Source organism: Argopecten irradians, chromosome 12, assembly GCF_041381155.1.
Source record: "Argopecten irradians isolate NY chromosome 12, Ai_NY, whole genome shotgun sequence".
Lineage (NCBI taxonomy): Eukaryota > Metazoa > Mollusca > Bivalvia > Pectinida > Pectinidae > Argopecten > Argopecten irradians.
This window is the reverse complement of record NC_091145.1, coordinates 9620486-9643677: the sequence shown is the minus strand read 5'-3', so window position 1 is coordinate 9643677 and position 23192 is coordinate 9620486. Positions and strand designations below refer to the sequence as shown.

The window sequence follows — 23192 nt, the reverse complement described above, 5'->3', positions numbered from 1 at the left end:
TAGTACTGGTGTCTACACAGTTATAGACAGATACTGATAGAACTGGTGTCTACACAGTTATAGACAGATACTGATAGTACTGGTGTCTACACACTAGCTACCCTCTGTAGTGGATATTGGATTTACTTGTTATAGACAGATACTGATAGTACTGGTGTCTACACAGTTATAGACAGATACTGATAGTACTGGTGTCTACACACTAGCTACCCTCTGTAGTGGATATTGGATTTACTTGTTATAGACAGATACTGATAGTACTGGTGTCTACACAGTTATAGACAGATACTGATAGTACTGGTGTCTACACACTAGCTACCCTCTGTAGTGGATACTGGATTTACTTGTTATAGAACAGATACTGATAGTACTGGTGTCTACACACTAGCTACCCTCTGTAGTGGATACTGGATTTACTTGTTATAGACAGATACTGATAGTACTGGTGTCTACACACTAGCTACCCTCTGTAGTGGATACTGATAGTACTGGTGTCTACACACTAGCTACCCTCTGTAGTGGATACTGATAGTACTGGTGTCTACACACTAGCTACCCTCTGTAGTGGATACTGATAGTACTGGTGTCTACACACTAGCTACCCTCTGTAGTGGATATTGGATTTACTTGTTATAGACAGATACTGATAGTACTGGTGTCTACACACTAGCTACCCTCTGTAGTGGATATTGGATTTACTTGTTATAGACAGATACTGATAGTACTGGTGTCTACACAGTTATAGACAGATACTGATAGTACTGGTGTCTACACACTAGCTACCCTCTGTAGTGGATACTGGATTTACTTGTTATAGACAGATACTGATAGTACTGGTGTCTCTACACACTAGCTACCCTCTGTAGTGGATACTGGATTTACTTGTTATAGACAGATACTGATAGTACTGGTGTCTACACACTAGCTACCCTCTGTAGTGGATACTGGATTTACTTGTTATAGACAGATACTGATAGTACTGGTGTCTACACAGTTATAGACAGATACTGATAGTACTGGTGTCTACACACTAGCTACCCTCTGTAGTGGATATTGGATTTACTTGTTATAGACAGATACTGATAGTACTGGTGTCTACACACTAGCTACCCTCTGTAGTGGATATTGGATTTACTTGTTATAGACAGATACTGATAGTACTGGTGTCTACACAGTTATAGACAGATACTGATAGTACTGGTGTCTACACAGTTATAGACAGATACTGATAGTACTGGTGTCTACACACTAGCTACCCTCTGTAGTGGATATTGGATTTACTTGTTATAGACAGATACTGATAGTACTGGTGTCTACACACTAGCTACCCTCTGTAGTGGATATTGGATTTACTTGTTATAGACAGATACTGATAGTACTGGTGTCTACACAGTTATAGACAGATACTGATAGTACTGGTGTCTACACAGTTATAGACAGATACTGATAGTACTGGTGTCTACACAGTTATAGACAGATACTGATAGTACTGGTGTCTACACACTAGCTACCCTCTGTAGTGGATATTGGATTTACTTGTTATAGACAGATACTGATAGTACTGGTGTCTCTACAGACTAGCTACCCTCTGTAGTGGATATCACATGGGGAATATTTGTAAATAAAACACTGATTAAAGATTCAGAAAGTATACTGAGCAAGTAAAGCATTCATCAGTTGGCTGTTTGGACCATGGTACAATTGTGGTAAATAGAGCACCGATTGGGTGTTGTAAATACAAAACCAGTTAAAAGCCAATTACTGTCAACCCTGTCCTGGCCCATCCTCTCCTGTCCTATTTTGATCCTAGTCCATCCTATCCTCGTCACATTAAGATATAAGTCCCAACCGGTCTTGTCCTATTTTGATCTAAGCCATCCTGTATTGTTTTGATGTATGAAGGCAAAGACAGGAGCCCTTGTCTTATAATGATTTCTAGTTTAGTTTTATGGGGGGGGCCCAAGCCATGAAATATGAAAAATGGTCAACGCATGCCCCCCTCCCCCCCTCCCCAGCCATGAAGTATGAATGATGGTCAAAGCATGTATTAATGATACCCATGTTCATCTGTCCTCTCCAGCCCTGTCCTGTCCCACTATGACATACGGAGGCAGAGACATTTATGTATTAACAGACTTTTCCTTTTTTGAAATGCCTGGGTGCTTTTTAGGTGAAATACAGTATATAAGTAAAACAATGCAAAAGCAGTTATGAAAGAGAATGCATTTCTGATGGTTCTGATCAGAGTTGATAAGTCTCCTCGTAATGTTACATTATACAGTTCATCACAACATTGCGTTGTAAATGTTAGCGTTAAAGCGATATGCATTTGTGTGTACAAGTCTGTCTGACATGCAGACTGCTGCCAACAAACTTCAAAGCCTTAGGCTGTGAGACAGCCTGGAACCGGTGAAAATTTACAACTTATTTAATAAAAATGAAGATTTCAAGTCTTCATGAGGAAATAATTGATAATGTAATTTTGATTGGATTTATTCATCATTGACGTCATGTAGCGGCATGTAAAAATAACCTTTGCAGGTCCAGGTGATTTATTAATGTTTTAGTGCTTTAGCAAGCATCACTTTGTTGTCGTTGTACTAAAACCCATATTCCATAATTAGCAGATCACTTCTGGTCTACCACCCATGTAAATGATGAGGAAAGCCGGAGTACCCGTAGAAAAACCACCACTCTATAGGGCTAACAGGCAGTACCTGGCAACTGTCCCACATGCAATTCAAACCAACACCTAGAGGTAGAGGGCTTGTGGTAATATGTAAGAACACCTAAACTACTTGGCCACCACAGTCCCAGAACATGGCTTGGTAGAGTTAAGAGTTAATGTTTTATGTTGAAAGTATATCCATGTGCATGTATTTATTATGAAAATTAAATCAACTGTGAAAATTAATGGTATATTTTGGCAATACATTATAATCATTAAAAAAAAGAAAAAAAGGAAGGAAGGAAGAAAGGAAGAGGATAAAACATTTCCCTCCCCCCCCCAAAAAAAAAAAAAATTCATGATGAACTGTACTGGTGATGATTGGTTTAGAAAAGTCTAAAGATGTCTTCAGGGTGAATGAGTAAACATTCACATGGGAGATTTATCCCTCCCCCCCCCCCCCCATCATGAATAAACATCATCAAAGATACAGGAGTGGAAAGCTGTATCTGGAGACAATTATTGGGACAATTCATCCTCTTACACACAATGACAGTCTGCCTTTGTGTCTCACTTCAACATGTTGTGAACAACTGTTGTCTGGTCACCACAGCCCTCAGATATAGGACCTAATTTACTCGGATATAGACTCTAAACTATCATAAATAAACCCTAACTACCTAGTCAGCTGGCAAAATAGCTGTGCCCCCAGTGACTTATCAGTATTAAAAGCAGCTGACAGAGGATGGAAAATTAATTTTCAATCATTAGTGTGAATTGGTCTCACATTTGCTAACCAGTTTGACATTTTGGAAAAAAACTCAATTTCTGATGTTTCATATCTCTATTTATCACATATCTGGCCCGGCCAGCCATGTCATATGACCATGTCATAAATATCGAAAGACACATGTGTAATGACACTATTATGACATCACACATAGTTTTGAGGTCATAATCTATATATGATGTCGCATGATTGTCTCAGTAGAGGGAAACGTCACATCGCAGCCAGATTTCTACTTATTATATAGAGACGAAATTAAAATTTTTAATTATATTTCTATTAATAAAAATTATGTGATAAATAGAATTTTGCACTAGTGACTATGTGATATGTCAATCTCATTAAATAATTTGATATGCCACTTGCCTAAAGGCACGTTTGATAATTTCCATATCACATTGCAACTCATGTAAGATCCTCTATGTAATGATGGCTGATTAAAGCAAATTAAGTGCTTATTATTTAATCACATATAATTGTTCGAGAGCAGAAAAGTTTATTTGTAGAAAAGATGGGACAAAGGAGTTAAACATCACCCTGTAGCATTTTTTTTTTATTTATTGAGAATATTTTCAAATTTGTATATACTGTTCTTGTATCCTAATATTATACTTATTTCCCTGCACCAATTAACACCATCCCTGATCTTCCTGATTGTTAATTATAAGATATGTTGTTTTGTCTTAGTCCAAATAGTCTACACATGTTGACCACTGGTCAGTTATTGTATTGTATTGCCAATATTCCCAGACTGCCCGCCAGTGGTCGGTGGCCCAGTGGTCAGTCATTATCACCACCTATAAGTAGGGAGCTTGAGGTTCCTAGCTGTAGCTGCCGTGTCTGATCTCTGTGCAGAAGCCATCATGCATCATTTGTCAGAAATCAACACTTCATAAAAGAATCATTATATTTAATTATCAGATTGTTTACTGATCAAATCTACATGAAGACAGCTTCAGCTGCGTTTTGCCCTATTAGCTACATCCATGAAGAATTCTATTATGCTGGTCTTCATCTTTGATCTAACGGATAATAATTGTGCCATTGTTTGTGGCATTGTATCTACGATTTATGGACAAATTTCACATATTTGTTTAGCTCTACTCTGCTCAGTCAGTTACATAAGTTTAAGTGCAACTGTGAAAAGCAACTTGACATCTTCACAAATCCAGATAGATCTATCAGTTTAACAAATCCCTTTTCTGTAAACTTTATTCCATCTTTAATTTAATAATACCGATTATATTCCGGGGCATGACATCTCGTAAGCAACATGATGCAAAGAAAAATCATAGGGCCTTTAGATTTATCTTGATCTATTTTTAAGATGAAGAAGTCAAATTCGTTAAAATGTTTGAAAAATTCCTTCTCAATAACCAAAAGACTATGGTCATAGTATTAGACCACTTCTTCTCAATAACCGAAAGGCCATGACACATCATTTTATGCTAACAGTATACTTGCATAAAGTGCTATCAAATTAGTCAAATAAATGGTGTACTTTTTGAGACCATTTAGATCCATTAAGTAAAGTTTTCATTTGCATGCAAAATTTATTGTTATAGGCTTCTGAATTACTTGTTATATTGATAAGATTTATGATAGAAAAGTTATATTCTGGACATCCTCGGAAATGATGGTCACTGATGCAAGCACAACAGTATGTCATTGAAAAATGGTGAATATATATAGACTATAGTCACTACTGTTAGCCCATGGCCAATGCACGTAAGACTTAAGGAAACCTGGCTTGCTTGTTTTGTGTGCTTATGCTGTGAGTCCCAGTAGTATTACAGATCAGTCTTTGTTGGCCATCAATAGATCTTCTGTCCAATGTTCTAAAATAGCCTGGTAACATGCAGGTACCACTGTCTCAAAAGGTCAAACACATATACAGTTCTCCTGGAATCCTTAATGTAAGCACTTTGTACAGCAGATCAATCCATGGTCATCTAGATATACAAGGGTAATCCTTTGTCTTAAAACAATACTGGGTAATCCCTTGTCTTAAAACAATTTTGGGTAATCCTTTGTCTTACTGCAATACTGAGTATTCCTTTGTCTTAAAACAATACTGGGTAATCCTTTGTCTTGAAACAATACTGGGTAATCCTTTGTCTTTAAACAATAATCATTTTTGTAATGCAACACAAGGTAATCCTTTATCTTATTGTAATAAAACGTAATTCTTTGTTTTCAAACAATACAGAGTAATCCTTTGTATTACAGGGATGCAAAAGGAATCAATAATATTACAATAGTACTCCATTGTAATCCACGGTTTTACAGTAAAACAGGATATTCTATTGTGTTAAAGTAATATAGAGTAATCAATCAGGTTACAAACGTAATACATGGATGTGCATCAATATTTCATTGATGTTGCGGTAATGTAAAAAAAATCATGGTGTTCCAGTATGCAATACACAGGATAAACAACTGTGTGACAGTAATGAAGATTATCCATTGCTAAGTAATGCAAGTACCTGTTATTCCTTGATGTTACAATGGTAATGGTAATCCATAGTAATATTATCCACTGTGTTACAGCAATATAATTCAATGTTGCTTGTTACGAGCATTTCCATTGGCTTAAAAATTTACTTTATCAGCCCATAAAGGAAAAAATGGCGTCGCCGTTTGTAACGTCGCTTCTGATTGGCTGAGATGACGGCGTAATAATTTCATAGACAAAAGAGTCCCAAAATGAATTTTAAATGTTGAAGAGATTATCTTTAGTGAATTGAATTATAAGGATTAATTTGAATAGATTTTTTATGTTATGGAGATATAACACAAAAATCTGAGTGTACTCTCATCATAAACCGCTTCGCGGTTTATTTAGAGTACACTCAGATTTTTGTGTTATATCTCCATAACATAAAAAATCTATTCAAGTTAATCCTTAAATAGAGTAATCCATGACGTCATCAAAGTAATCGTGTCACGTTAATCCACATGGTATTACATTATTCCATGGTGTTACCTTAATCCATGGTGTTACAAAGTTCCCCGGTGTTACAATCCATGGTGTTCAAAGAGTCAATAGTGTTACAGTAATTCTTGATGTTTCCATGGTGTTACAATAATACATGGTGTTACAATAATCCTTGCTGTTTCCATGGTGTTACAATAATCCTTGATGTTTCCATGGTGTTACAATAATACATGGTGTTACAATAATCCTTGCTGTTTCCATGGTGTTACAATAATCCTTGATGTTTCCATGGTGTTACAATAATCCTTGCTGTTTCCATGGTGTTACAATAATACATGGTGTTACAATAATCCTTGCTGTTTCCATGGTGTTACAATAATCCTTGATGTTTCCATGGTGTTACAATAATCCATGATGTTACAATAATCCTTGCTGTTTCCATGGTGTTACAATAATCCTTGCTGTTTCCATGGTGTTACAATAATCCTTGCTGTCTCAACATTCTAATTTTATTACTATCTATACTATCAGACTTTTTGGAGATACAGCAAATAAACCATGGTTTCACAGCTTTATCTACAATCATTGCATTACAACATGTCCTTTAGCATCTCATGAATGTCATTGACCTATCAACAGTAAAAAAAGGGGGACAATTGTGGTATATATAGTAATAGAAGTAATGTGATAATTCATTTATTAATAATATTTTCTGTATATGTTAGAGATAATTGGGTGACAATATCATGGTGCTAATTATATACATTACTTGAACATCTGAAGGTACCCAAAGTTATCTGAACAGGATCTAGACCAGGGTACCATCGGATGTTCAGGCATTGTGAGCAGAATGACACAGAACTATGGCTAATAAACCTGGGGAATGCTTACTGAGAAGGGATTTGTATTACGTTTTATGTATATCATGGGATATGGACAATACGAGGGGGCTACAAAATAGAGGCTGTAGTCTTATCATGAAAGAAATAGGTAGCTGTAGTAACAGCCCTTTAGCCCCTTCTTTTCAAAATTGGGCTTACCTTTTATTGGTGATAGTGATAATCCTGAAAATTGGGGTATGAGAGCTCAAAAGGGAACTTTTACTGTAGATAAGAGGATTAAGAGAGGGTACTTTATCTTTAGATTGAAGGGAAGGGAAGGAGAGGTAGGAAAAAGGAGCATTTGGGAGAAGATAAGGGGCATGAGAGGCGCACTCTCTGTAGTTATACAGTATAGGGTGCAGTTGTTGTTTTAAACTATCTGTAGGGGTAGGGGACAGGTATATCAGTAGATGTGGAGGTAGGGGAGAGGTATATCTGTAGATGTGGGGGTAGGGGAGAGGCATATATGTAGATATGGGGGTAGGGGAGAGGTATATCTGTAGATGTGGGGTAGGGTGAGGTAGGTAGATTGTATATATGTAGATGTGGGGTAGGGGAGGTATCTGTAGGGGGTAGGGGAGTAATCTGTAGATATGGGTATATGTAGATGTGGGTATATTGTAGATTAGGGTAGGGGAGAATATCTGTAGATATGGGGTAGGGGTGAGGTATATCTGTAGATGTGGGGGTAGGGGGAGGTATCTATAGTAGATATATCTGTAGATAGGGGTAGGGTGAGGTATATCTGTAGAGGGGTAGGGGTGAGGTTATCTGTAGATGTGGGGGTAGGGGAGAGGTATATTGTAGATTAGGGGTAGGGTGAGGTATATATGTAGATGTGGGGGTAGGGGAGAGGTATATCTGTAGATGTGGGGGTAGGGGAGAGGTATATATGTAGATGTGGGGGTAGGGGAGAGGTATATATGTAGATGTGGGGGTAGGGGAGAGGTATATCTGTAGATGTGGGGGTAGGGGAGAGGTATATCTGTAGATGTGGGGGTAGGGGAGAGGTATATATGTAGATGTGGGGGTAGGGGAGAGGTATATCTGTAGATGTGGGGGTAGGGGAGGGTATATATGTAGATGTGGGGGTAGGGAGAGGTATATCTGTAGATGTGGGGGTAGGGGAGAGGTATATATGTAGATGTGGGGGTAGGGGAGAGGTATATATATAGATGTGGGTGCAGTAGCTGTGTTACACTATCTGTAGATGAAGGGATATTAGAACAGTTATTGATGCTGAAGTAAGGAGAATGTGTGTATAATACAGTAGTGATAGCCACATTACAGAACTCATCATATCATTGATGTGATAAGTTATCGTGATAGAAAAAATGCAATGTGTGTTGTGGAAACATGAGGCTGTAATTACGATGTGTCATAAAATGGTACACATGTGATGGCGGCACTTATATCTACGTAGGCCCATCCTCTATCATGGCTTCTCTGTAAATACCTACTTTCACTTACTGAAATTTGGTCGAAAATTAGATAATGATGGATGTTGATAGTGTCATATGATGTTTTAGAGAAAAGAGTTTTCAATTGGTCGGTTGTATCAGGTTTAAGATTATCATGACTCTGAAGGAGAGACAGAATTACCATAATTTACACACAAGGCGTCCACTGTAGTAAGAAAAACTTAAATGAGGTGGATAATTATTTGGGTTAAAATTACAAACTACGAAAGTGATAAAATCTATGAATCACAAGTATAATATATATAATTAGTGAAATTTTAATCCCAGCTTGTTATGTATGTGAACATGATAATCGGAAGGGGAAAAGAGGGGAGGGATGGGGTCATAGCCAAATGGTCAAGACTTCCCTCACATACTACCAGAGGTTCATCAACTGGGGTCACAAGCTCGAAACTCATGTGGGGCAAATGCCATGTACTTTATTGCAGGTTACCTTTTTCTCCAGGTACTCCAACTTTCCTTACCCTCCTAAATCTGGCATGTCATTAAATGACCCTGGGTGTTAATTGGATCAAACAAAACAAAGGAATGAACAAGGGGGTGTTTATATGGTGAAATACGGTACTACTTCACTAACTTATTCCAACTGACAGGAGGATATGAATTATGCGTAAAATCTTATGTAATGTATTTTGATAAACTCATGGATGTCTTCCAGGAATATAAAACATTTACATTTATAATATCTGTTACACATAAACTGTACTTTAAGAATATTTTTAAGAAAACTGAAAAAAAAAAAATGTTGTTGTTTTTTTGTGTTGTGTTTTTATTCATAACTGTATGTACAGCTGAACCTCCTTAACATGACCTTGAACAACTTATCTTCCAGTTAATTCAAAGTATCTTGTTGGTCCCGGCAGAATTTTTACATTCAAGTAAACTAAACTGGAATTTGAAGTTTTACTACTGTATAACTTGAAATATTTGTGTGTACTTCTTTGTGGTTTACAGCTATAATATTATTTTGTGGATAGAAATATTCGTGGTTATAGCTGATGGAGCATTTCAATATAGTGTGTTCCTACTTCATTAATCAAGGTTTGACAGTATATATATAAAAAATCAACAGCCATTTGGTATTGAATTCCTGGATCCTTCATAGATACCTTATTACTACTGACCAGTAGTGTTTAATGGTTGTCAGACTGACCACTGACCGGTGTAGATTTGGAGGTGAGATGGCCACAAGTGTTGTTCACCGAACACCTACAAGCTATATCTGTCCAATTAGTTGCACTTGTATCCTCTGTGAGATTTCTGATTCTACTCATTGGTCAAACTGTCTTTGATTCCTAAGGAATAGGAACATAAGTGGACGGGTTAGGGGGATGGGGGAGCTTGGATCCAGTAAAGTAGGGGTTGAGGTTCTAATCTGGAAGCTATCAAAAGAAAAATATTTTGTTTTCTGATATCAATCATTCCATATTATTCAGGTCAGTGAATGTATCACATCATGCTTTTCCTTATTGCACCTTCTGATTTAGTTTTGTGGTATTTTGTATAATGCATTTGAGATTTTAGCTTTTATTGTCTTCCAATATCTAAAGGTTTGACCATCAGGTTCATCGATGATTTGTGTCATTTAAAGAAAAGTCAGCAGTATGTATGCTTCAAATGTCATCATAATTCAGAAAGCATGATTACAGCATGTGTTATAGCATGACAGTCTGCTGCAGCAGTACATGCTACCATACATTCATGCTTTGTTCGTATTGGTACATGACCTTGAAATATCTCACCATCAAGTGGAATGACTCAATATTCCAAATTGCCATGTTTCAGCAATTACATATGAAAAATAAAATTTACAAAGATATCATATGACATCAGTTAGTAAAAAACAATTAGCCACATTTTCAATCCCATATCTTCAACATGCACTGGCAGACATCATCAACATCAAAACCACTAAACACCATCAAAACAACATGAGAAATAATGCTTTCTTTCTAATGGCATAACCGATTTGTATTATAATTCTGTTTAACAAATCGCGCTGAGCTCGAAAACAAATGGAGCAAGAAGAGTATGAATATGAGGTTGAAGTTTCTGTTTTAAAGTTACACGCATTGGTTCCTGAATAGCTTTATTGGAATTAGGCAGAGAGTTATAGAATATTTATTTCAGTAGAAAGCACTAAATGGAATCCTACTGGTTTATTGTAGCTGGAGTAATTCCAGATGAATAGATTTTTCTGTTTGCTGTGTTTCCATCCATAATATATGGTACAATTTGTCACACGACGACAAAAATGTAAGCTGACTTATTCCTCGGGACAATAGTAAAGCATCAAATATTTAAAGAGTGAAAGGATTTGTGATGTCTGTTTGATTTATAACCAATTGATGACAGACCGAACAGTCACAGTAGCAAGGCCTAAGTATTGGAGCGATACAGATTCTATAGCATTTCATTGATAAACAAATATCTGTATATATATATATATATATCAACCTTTCAGTGGATCGTGAACAAACAATTTGAGCTACTCATATTTATCATATTTCTTGTGCAGGGTATAAATTCTAAACCACCCAGCAGGAATGCTCAGCTGCAAATTTGTTTACAAAAATATTTTTCCAACATCGTTTCTGATAAGCAGTATTTCAGTTAATTAAGTGGTCTAAACATTGCGATTTAGCAGAGTTTTCAGTTGCTATAAAACACCTTTATGCGTGTCTTGGTTTATCATTTACAAACAGCTTAATAACCCGGATTTATCAACTTCTAATTTTAAAAAGTATTTCGAATAACGCTGATCTACCCAGAGCCATTTTGATAATTAACATATAATGCTATATTGTTTTAACAAACATCTGAATAACCAAGATTTATCCTTTCTCACCAAGATTTATGGTTGATAAACATCTGAATAACCAAGATTTACCTTCAATGTATTATTATTAAACACCTGCATTGCCAAGGTTTGCCCGTCTACGCAAAGACTTTCTCAACTCCAGGTCTGGAATTTACCCCTAAAACTGACTGCATATATTCCTCATTTATATGCTGTACAACTTTTGGTGAACAAACATTTACATGGCACAGAGGTACATTATAAAGTTATGGATATAAAACATATATCTAGCACTTAGATTTATTACACAAATAATTGATAACAGATCGCTCGATATACAACACAGACTCGGAAACATCTAGATTGCATTGTCATTGAGCACAAACAAATGTGTAAATTAAAAGAAGAGATAGAAAATAGAAGCATCGCGGAATGAAAGATTTGTGTTAATGACGTCCCGGGTTTGGCATGGCACCAACGCTGGGATCCCAGTCGCATGCAGCCGACAGATAAAGAGACATTCAACTTCAACTGGGATGTGCTAAGATAAAGGTATCTTTTACTGATCAAATCTAGCTATAAAGGTGATCCTTATCAAACTGCTGTTATTAAAAAACTCGGATCGTGTAAAACATCGCTTCAAATCAAAGCAGCACCAACAGTTACTCCTCATGCAAAATTCAGATTGCTAATTTAGAAGTTGCATAACGTGTGCAATGGGTTAAGGAAATACGTTAGGAAGAGATTTGGTAGTTTTTAAAGTATGAATTGTTACATGGAACAGTTGTAATTTTCTATTCATAGCATCTGTGAACTTATATATTTTACTGCCATCTTTATTTTTAAATAAGCCTATGCCTGGTAATAAACCCATGCCAGGTAATAAGCCAATTCTTTATTTTACAACTGTTTTTATGTTTAAATAAGCCCATACCTGGTAATAAGCCCACTCTTTATTTTACCACCGTTTTTATGTTTGAATAAGCCCATGCCAGATAATAAGCCCACTCATTTATTTTGCTACTGTTTTTATGTTTAAACAAGCCTGGTAATAAGCCCATGTCTAGTAACAAGCCCACCATGATATTGTTCTGTCATGTGTATACTTAAATAAGCCCATGTCTGGTAATAACCACTTGCCTGGTAATAAGCCCATTCTTGTTTTGTACTAACATGCCTGGTAATAAGCCCATTCTTGTTTTGTACTACCATGCCTGGTAATAAGCCCATTCTTGTTTTGTACTACCATGCCTGGTAATAAGCCCATGCATTCTTGTTTTGTACTACCATGCCTGGTAATAAGCCCATTCTTGTTTTGTACTACCATGCTTGGTAATAAGCCCATTCTTGTTTTGTACTAACATGCCTGGTAATAAGCCCATTTTTGTTTTGTACTACCATGCCTGGTAATAAGCCTTTTCTTGTTTTTGTACTAACATGCCTGGTAATAAGCCCATTCTTGTTTTGTACTACCATGCCTGGTAATAAGCCCATTCTTGTTTTGTACTACCATGCCTGGTAATAAGCCCATTCTTGTTTTGTACTAACATGCCTGGTAATAAGCCCATTCTTGTTTTGTACTACCATGCCTGGTAATAAGCCCATTCTTGTTTTGTACTAACATGCCTGGTAATAAGCCCATTCTTGTTTTGTACTACCATGCCTGGTAATAAGCCTTCCCTTAGCATTACACTACTGTGTTTAAACAAAAATAAACCTATACCTAATGTTAAACCTACCCTAGCAGCTTATTCAATTGATCCTAAGGTTCCATCAGTACAACTTTCAAGGAAATGTGATAAGACATGTTCTATGATACTTGTTCGTACAAAAGTATCAAAGACAATTGGGAAAAAAACATGTTTGCTGTAAAATATCAATAGTGATTATACCTATCCTCAATCTAGGTGTATATATATATAATATATATGCAAATTGTCTGTCGAAGTATGTGGATATAGTTGACCTTGTGGCATCTTCTACAAGAATTTCTTTGATAAAAACATGAGGTTGTGTAATGCTTTTGTGACCTTAACCTTTGAACTCACTTAGGTCAGCAATTGACTGATTAGGTGACCTTCACCTTTAATTCTACCAAAGGTTACTTAAGGACATGACAAAGGTCAAACAACATCAGAAAGTGCTATAACTAGCTTCCTTTGAATCAAATCAAAATTGAAAAGGCATACTCATTGTGGTTATCTAAACTTCTGCCATAAAAATTTGAAGGAACACAAAGAGAATTAATATGATGGTATCAGAAGTATACTGAACAGACCTTTACTATAAGGCCGACTACATTAACCTCTAGCACAGGTGTACCAACGTGTTACAATTACCCGTCTGTGTGCTATAATGGTGCTGGAATGGTGATTGGGCTCTCCAAGTTTTTATTGACGTGTAGTTGTAAAATGTGTATGGACAATCGTATCATACCAATCACATCGCCGTGAGGACGATATGTATTTATTCTGGGGTGCACCCACACACATTTTCTCCCCTTGAACAATGACCAATTATTACAGCTTTAACGATTTACTACCCACTGAAGTTTGCCAAAAGTGTGCAATAATATGTAAGAAATACTATGTGTATAATCATAGTCGAATGTGGGGCGAGGGATATCAAAGAATCGCGATGGATATACCATACAGCACTGATGCTAGAGAGAGGGAGGAGGGGTGGGGGGGGGGGGGTACTTGGGGAGGGGGATCAAAACATCTGACACATATAATCGTTTTTTTCTCCAGATGAAAATCTAACACATATTTATTTCACATGATATAAAAATCACTTGTAAATGATCCAGCGGCATGAATATCTTGTCTTGTTTTAAAAGGAAGCGTTACCAATGGATATTTGTGATTGATGACATTTTGTCTACACCTGCATCCATTTTAATTGATCAGAGATATTTTTGTAACAATACCGGCTAAAGTATTGTAGTTCGTTGATATCAGCTAGAATAGGTATTCTCTACCATGAAGTGTAGTATAGATTTTGTTACAACAATTGAAGTGAGTTATTGATTTCAATTTGGCTGAATCGGCTGAGCCCAGCTGTCACCGAGCCCCGTACAACTCGGACATTTTATAGTAGGAAGGTTGACACAAGGTCTTTTTACAGACCTACAAAAACATTAACAGTCCCTGAAACCTGTTTCACAGGTGATGGGCACAACTCGCCATGCTTGATATAGTATACCTTTTATCATTCTCTGTAAAAAAAAAACCTTGCAGATAAAAGTGTTTTTAAGTCTACTTTGGGTCATGGTGGACAAAACTCGGCCTACCTGTACTTACCTTAGAGAGGAAAGAATAGTTAGTGATCGTAATCCCATTTTGGTTTTAATTTTTTTCCCACTATGACTTTTGGCGAGTGTGTAAAGGTGAAGAGAGGATTTGTACAGAGCTGTGGTTACAGCAGGTTCGAGTTGAACTGATTGAAAACTTTGCCGTGATGTTATATGGTCCTACACACTAGTACAAGATAATCCAGGAACTGATCGTCGTCGGAAATCTCCCGTTTAATTCCCATACAAAATACACGAGCTTCCAAGGATAATAATTCCAATTACAAGATGAAAATGGTGGTAGTAGAAGGAATCTTTGTGTAGATGGTTGTACACTGGCGTATTACCTAGGTAAGTACTGCACTAAGAGAGAGAGAATGAGAGAGCTGGCTGACTATGGTAACACTAGCAGCTACAGTATAGCAGCTATACACTCCAGCCCTCCTTGTATTGAACACTGGTACTGGATGATATCACACTATCGGGGACAACAATCCCCTCCCTACCGATCACCTCCCCAACTGACCACCGGTCAGTCTGATGACTCTAGCTTTGTTACACCTGTGTTTTAACAGGTAAACGTGGCACAGGTGATCTGTGTGTATTTATATTACCAAGGTATGTAATTCTCTTCCCATTGTTATAAGTAACAGTTTGTTCAGCTCCTAATCAATATTTGGTGTATTTTTATATCACCTAGACTTGAATGCATTGTCAATTTTAATTCAAATGACTCTCTCCTAACTCACACAGTCAGTGCCATTAATTCTCAAGCATCGTTGTGTATCAACAACACATCTTTATTAAAATGCCTCGATTCTTTATTACTTGAGAATCTCTTTTTCATACAAGCTACTCAACTACTTGGACCGATGGCTTAGATTTTAGAATTATGGACATGTTGAAAGATTAAGTAATTACAATGCAATTTTGATCAGTTTTTGCCAATTAGTGGAGACTGTATGGTACATGTAATTGATAACAAAACCCTGTGCTAGCTGATGCTTTATTCATCTCGTTCATTATTTTGACACAAAAGCTCAATAATTTAATTTTGTCTTTCAGTATTGATGAACTGTAGAAATATAAGGCTAATATCGACCAGTAATATTTTCATGTGCTAAAAAGTGTCCTGACTGCATGATACCATCAGGGAACTCCACTTAAAGAGCCACGATGGTCAACATTTTACCACTAGCCCTTCATCTCGAGGCCACTGCGTGAACTATTTGAAAAATGCTGTATAGTTAAATTTCCCGGTTGTAAAATTTTGTGATGTATGTTTTGGACTTATTTGCAGGGGTTATTTTCGCGCATTACCTTTCTAGCCTTTTAAAATCCAATTCTTATGACAGGCTATGTTAAATGAAATCTTGATTTTGATGAATTTCCCTGAGTAATAAATTTCATGATTTTGAATGGACCCTTGAATTTAGCAAAATTAAAACCCTCGCAAATATTAGCAACTATGCAGTAGTGAGGTAGTGTGGTTTTACTGCTGGTACTCTGGGTTTTCTCCACGTTCAAATCCTGACACATCTGTAGATGACCCTTGCTTTTAACACAACGCAAACTTAACCAAACCAAACTCCACGACTTCAGATTACATATATTATAAAACCTATACCCAAATGGGACTCATTCACGTACCACATGATACCAGATAACGTTTGTGCGGGACTACTGTTTCTATTGGTGATTGAATGACGTCAAATGACGTTATCGCGGGATAACGTCATTTCAGTGGGAAGATTACAAAGAGTTACGTTCCATCACCACTGGAGATACTAGTCCCGCACAAACGTTATTAGGTATCACGTGGTACATGAATTAGTCCTATTGTTATTACAACTACCCCTTGTCTAATGTAGTGGATGTCTGTACTCAACATACACAGACAGAACACTAACTTTAAGCGATGAGACAAAGTATAACAATAGGCAGAGTCATGTAGGTGATAAGACTGGTAGCTAAGTAACTAACAATTGTCTGACCCAACAGTCTGTACCCCAACAGGTCACTGACTTTAGACAAAGTCTATCAATAGGCAGAGTCATGTAGGTGATAAGACTGGTAGCTAAGTAACTAACAACAGTCTGGTTCAACAGTCTGTACCCCAACAGGTCACTGACTTTAGACAAAGTCTATCAATAGGCAGAGTCATGTAGGTGATAAGACTGGTATCTAAGTAACTAACAACAGTCTGGTTCAGGAGTCTGTACCCCAACAGGTCACTGACTTTAGACAAAGCCTATCAATAGGCAGAGTCATGTAGGTGATAAGACTGGTAGCTAAGTAACTAACAACAGTCTGGTTCAGGAGTCTGTACCCCAACAGGTCACTGACTTTAGACAAAGTCTATCAATAGGCAGAGTCATGTAGGTGATAAGACTGGTAGCTAAGTAACTAACAACAGTCTGGTTCAGGAGTCTGTACACCAACAGATCACTGACTTTAGACAAAGTCTATCAATAGGCAGAGTCATGTAGGTGATAAGACTGGTAGCTAAGTAACTAACAACTGTCTGGTCCAACAGTCTGTACCCCAACAGGTCACTGACTTTAGACAAAGTCTATCAATAGTCAGAGTCATGTAGGTGATATGACTAGTAGCTAAGTAACTAACAACAGTCTGGTTCAGGAGTCTGTACACCAACAGGTCACTGACTTTAGACAAAGTCTATCAATAGGCAGAGTCATGTAGGTGATAAGACCAGTAATAAACTAATCAATTAATTAGTAATCAATTTAATTTATCTTAGTTGCATCCGACACGAATAATCAGATGGTTTAGTGGTTATTGTGTTGGGAATCGGTTGAAATGTCATGGTCGATCATCAGTTTTATTTAACCAATCAATGATCGATTAAAATTGATTATTTTTTTCTTTAATGTATGAACTCATATAAAAAATTTCCTTCAAAGGCTTACAATAACAAGGCCTCTCTGTGCTGTCATGTTTTCATGTCGCTTATTTTCTTCACAAATCATGCTCCTCTGAACGTTTACATTACTACATAGTGCTTATGCGCTCTTCAATTCATCTATACGCTTAAAATTTGAAATGATGTGAGTGACAACCCCACACAAGGAAATGATTTTAACAGGTTGGCTATGATTTTATTTGCATGTTTTAGTGATCAGCAAACTTTATACTTTCGTTAATCATGGTGTCGGAAAATTCCGACAAACATGATTACAGATTTCTTACTCGATTAATTGATCACCTTAAACCAACGATACTCGACGAACTTGATTAATCAGAATACCACTAGTAGTGGTTAAGTCACTCATCTTTCACCTCGCCAGCCGAGGTTCGATCCCTGGCAGCGATGTGAAAAGGTCAGGGGTTACTTACCCTATCACATAGGTATCTCCTGGAACTCCATTTTCCTCTTACTCTAAGGCCCTCTCAACCAACCAACCTCCCCCACCCATCCCCATCCTCACCCCTTACACCAGGGCCAATGAATGTGATTCGCGTAAGTTTTGTTTCACAATTAAATGAATGAAGTTTATAGTTTTGTTTTTAACAAACTTTAATGATTGAAACACTAATAGGCTCTGTATTGGTACCTCCAAAAAAAGCTGAAACTACAACTGCATTGGGATATTTCATTTTAATTGAGTTTAACATTTTCATATCATAAAGCATAAATGTACAATTATGAAACTGCTTATCATCAATTAATTTTAGAATTTTTGCTATCTATATAGATATGAGCCAGTTCTTGTTATCAACTACAACATTATTAGATTAGTTTCAATGTAGTCAGTCTGCCTATCTGATATAATGTATGGCATAGAAATTCAATTAGTTGATGGTTAATTATGTTATGATAGTTCATAGTGTGAGTTCTGTGAAGATCAGGGCAGTTTTGTAACTTTATTGTACTATGATGACTGTAACTGAAGCTAAACGTGTTGGACATTCTGCCAAGAGCTTGATATCGCTACATTACTTTAGGTGGTTTGGTTGGCCAACACATTAGCACAAGCCCTCTACCTCTGGGCCACAAGTTTGAATCCGTTGTGGGGCAGTGCAATGCCAGGTACTGAGTGCTATCAATGGTTTTTCTCTGGGTACTCCAGCTTTCCTCCACCTCCTAAATCTAGCATGCCCTTAAATTAGCCTGGCTATGATGTTAAACAACAAATCATCAAGGGAGATAAGCTAATCCCCCCTAATCCCCCAAGCTGTTGTCCCCCGATGGTCTAGATCTCACCAAAACCCAAGCTGTCATCCCCCGATGGTCTAGATCTCACCAAAACCCGAGCTGTCGTCCCCCGATGGTCTAGATCTCACCAAAACTGGAGATGTTGTCCCCCGATGGTCTAGATCTCACCAAAACCCAAGCTGTTGTCCCCCGATGGTTTAGATCTCACCAAAACCCGAGCTGTCGTCCCCCGATGGTCTAGATCTCACCAAAACCCAAGTTGTTGTCCCCCGATGGTTTAGATCTCACCAAAACCCAAGTGTTGTCCCCCGATGGTTTAGATCTCACCAAAACCCAAGCTGTTGTCCCCTGATGGTCTAGATCTCACCAAAAACCTGAGCTGTCGTCCCCCGATGGTTTAGATCTCACCAAAACTGGAGATGTTGTTCTCCGATGGTCTAGATCTCACCAAAACCCAAGCTGTTGTCCCCCGATGGTTTAGATCTCACCAAAACCCAAGCTGTTGTCCCCCGATGGTCTAGATCTCACCAAAACTTGAGCTGTCGTCCCCCGATGGTCTAGATCTCACCAAAACTTGAGCTGTCGTCCCCCGATGGTCTAGATCTCACCAAAACCGGAGATGTTGTCCCCCGATGGTCTAGATCTCATCAAAACTGGAGATGTTGTCCCCCGATGGTCTAGATCTCACCAAAACCCAAGCTGTTGTCCCCCCATGGTTTAGATCTCGCCAAAACTGGAGATGCTTTCCCCCGATGGTCTAGATCTCACCAAAACCCAAGCTGTTGTCCTCTGATGGTCTAGATCCCACCAAAACCCAAGCTGTTGTCCCCCGATAGTCTAGATCTCACCAAAACCCAAGCTGTTGTCCCCCGATGGTTTAGATCTCACCAAAACCCAAGCTGTTGTCCCCCGATGGTCTAGATCTCACCAAAACCCAAGCTGTTGTCCCCCGATGGTCTAGATCTCACCAAAACCCAAGCTGTTATCCCCCGATGATTTAGATCTCACCAAAACCCAAGCTGTTGTCCCCCGATGGTTTAGATCTCACCAAAACCTGAGCTGTTGTCCCCCGATGGTCTAGATCTCACCAAAACTGGAGATGTTGTCCCCCGATGGTCTAGATCTCGCCAAAACCGGAGCTGTCGTCCCCCGATGGTCTAGATCTCACCAAAACCGGAGATGTTGTCCCCCGATGGTCTAGATCTCACCAAAACTGGAGATGTTGTCCCCCGATGGTCTAGATCTCACCAAAACCCAAGATGTTGTCCCCCGATGGTCTAGATCTCACCAAAACCGGAGATGTTGTCCCCCGATGGTTTAGATCTCACCAAAACCCAAGCTGTTGTCCCCCGATGGTCTAGATCTCACCAAAACCCAAGCTGTTGTCCCCCGATGGTTTAGATCTCACCAAAACTGGAGATGTTGTCCCCCGAAGGTCTAGATCTCACCAAAACCCAAGCTGTTGTCCTCTGATGGTCTAGATCTCACCAAAACCCAAGCTGTTGTCCCCCGATGGTCTAGATCTCACCAAAACCCAAGCTGTTGTCCCCCGATGGTCTAGATCTCACCAAAACCCAAGCTGTTGTCCCCCGATGGTCTAGATCTCACCAAAACCCAAGCTGTTGTCCCCCGATGGTCTAGATCTCACCGAAACCCAAGCTGTTATCCCCCGATGATTTAGATCTCACCAAAACCCAAGCTGTTGTCCCCTGATGGTTTAGATCTCACCAAAACCTGAGCTGTCGTCCCCCGATGGTCTAGATCTCACCAAAACTGGAGATGTTGTCCCCCGATGGTCTAGATCTCACCAAAACCCAAGCTGTTGTCCCCCGATGGTTTAGATCTCACCAAAACCCAAGCTGTTGTCCTCTGATGGTCTAGATCCCACCAAAACCCAAGCACCCACTCCATGAGAATATTTTGGCTTTCTTGTCCTTAGATGACCCCTCCTCCTTTGTATCCACAGTCATATTGACAATTAGCAAGGTGATGATGAATTTTACTGTGAATTTAAGCTTCTTCTAACAATAGTAGTTTGTATGTGTTTTAATAGCGTGTAGAAAAAAACGGTTTTAAAACTGATTACATATTATTTACCTTCTTCTTAACCTTTTTCATGGACAATGTATTTAAATAGAATTGTTACACTTTAAAGTAATTGCATTACAAAAATTACAGGCCTAGAGCTTAAGTTTATTGGCCATGCTCTTCTAAAACAGCATAAAATGTGGGTATAGATTGGTGCTCTGCTGAGAAGCTGGTCTTGTAAACATAAAACTTATGTAATTTGCGGTAAGACCGGCGTACAATTACATGTTTACGGCAGAACATGTAAATTAGTGATGTAAGGTAACAGCTGACGGTGTATCAAGCATATGTTACAGTGTTCTTGTACTCTTAACAAAACTCATAGAAATGTCAATCAACTACCATAGCTGTCAATGTACTGCCTTACCTGTCAATATAATGTCTTACCTGTCAATGTACTGTCTTACTTGTCAATGTACTGTCTTACCTGTCAATGTACTGTTTTACTTGTCAATGTACTGTCTTACCTGTCAATGTACTGTCTTACCTGTCAATGTACTGTCTTACCTGTCAATGTACTGTCTTACCTGTCAATGTACTGTCTTACCTGTCAATGTACCGTCTTACCTGTCATTTTACTGTCTTAACTGTCAATGTACTCTTTTACTTGTCAATTTACCATAATACCTGTCAATTCACCATCTTACCTGTCAGTTCACCATCATACCGGTCAGTTAACCATCATACCTGTCAATTCACAATCATATCTGTCAATTCACCTTCATACCTCTCAGTTCCGATCTAACCTGTCAATTCACATCTTACCTGTCAATTTACCATCATGCCTGTCAATTTCACCACCATACCTATCAATTCACCAGCATACCTGTCAAATCACCATCTTACCTGTCACTTCACCATCATACCTGTCAGTTCACCATCATACCTGTCAATTCACCTTCATACCTGTCAATTCACCATCATACCTGTCAATTCACGATCATACCTATCAATTCACCAGCATACCAGTCAATTCACCTTCATACCTGTCAATTCACCTTCATACCTGTCAATTCACCATCATATCTGTCAATTCACCAGCATATCTGTCAGTTCACCAGCATACCTCTCAATTCACCATCATACCTATCAATTCACCTTCATACCTCTCAATTCACCTTCATACCTCTCAATTCACCATCATACCTCTCAATTCACTTTCATTCCTGTCAATTCACCATCATACCTGTCAATTCACCTTCATACCTCTCAATTCACCATCATACCTATCAGTTCACCTTCATACCTGTCAATTCACCATCTTAAGGGTCAATTAACCATCATACCTGTCAATTCATCATCATACCTGTCAATTCACCATCTTAAGGGTCAATTTACCCTCTTCCTGTCAATGTACTGTCTTACCTATCAATTAACAATCATACCTGTCATTTCACCATTTTAAGGATCAATTTACCCTCTACCTGTCGATATACTGTCTTACCTGTCAATTCACCATTATACCTGTCAATTTACCCTCTACCTGTCAATGTACTGTCTTAACTGTCACCATCATACCTGTCAATCGACCATCATACCTGTCAATTGACCATCATACCTGTCAATTTACCATATTTAGGGTCAATTTACCCACTACCTGTCCATGTACAGTCTTACCTGTCAATGTACTGTCTTACCTGTCAATCGACCATCATACCTCTCTATCTACCATTTTACCTTTTCTATCTACTGTCATACATGTCATTTTGCTACCACATACTTTCTATCATATCTGTCAATATACCACTGACTGCCTCACTAAATCTCCCATAATTCATCTCAAGCTTCTACCATTGTATAATAGGACCTTTAGATTTACACAATTGTAGAAACACTATCATCTTATCATGGAATGAACAAACTCCTTATAGTGTTAATATAAATCTCTTTTCCTGACCCTCTACCACCTTTACACCATGCAGATGTCTGCAGCACTCATAAATATTACTTGTTTTGCATACTTAATTGCGTATGTTAATTGCCTACAGTTTATATTTGTCTCACCTTGTGTTCTGCCCTTGAACTTTAACAATTGAATTATATCACAACAAGTAGAAAGGAATTCTTATTGCTAATTTCA

The 23192-nt window shown here is 38.1% G+C and overlaps 2 protein-coding genes across 2 annotated transcripts in view; one reads left to right on the top strand and one right to left on the bottom strand.

The window, feature by feature from the left end:
• LOC138304901 (muscle calcium channel subunit alpha-1-like) overlaps positions 1-15403 on the bottom strand; it is a 160074-nt gene extending 144671 nt beyond the window's left edge. The window contains exon 1 of the mRNA XM_069245285.1: positions 14858-15403. The gene's annotated coding sequence lies outside the window, so the exon portion shown is untranslated. The remainder of the gene's footprint in view (positions 1-14857) is intronic.
• Positions 1-23192, top strand: part of LOC138304903 (mRNA-decapping enzyme 1B-like) — a 101862-nt gene that overhangs the window by 35634 nt on the left and 43036 nt on the right. The gene's annotated exons all lie outside the window — the stretch shown is intronic.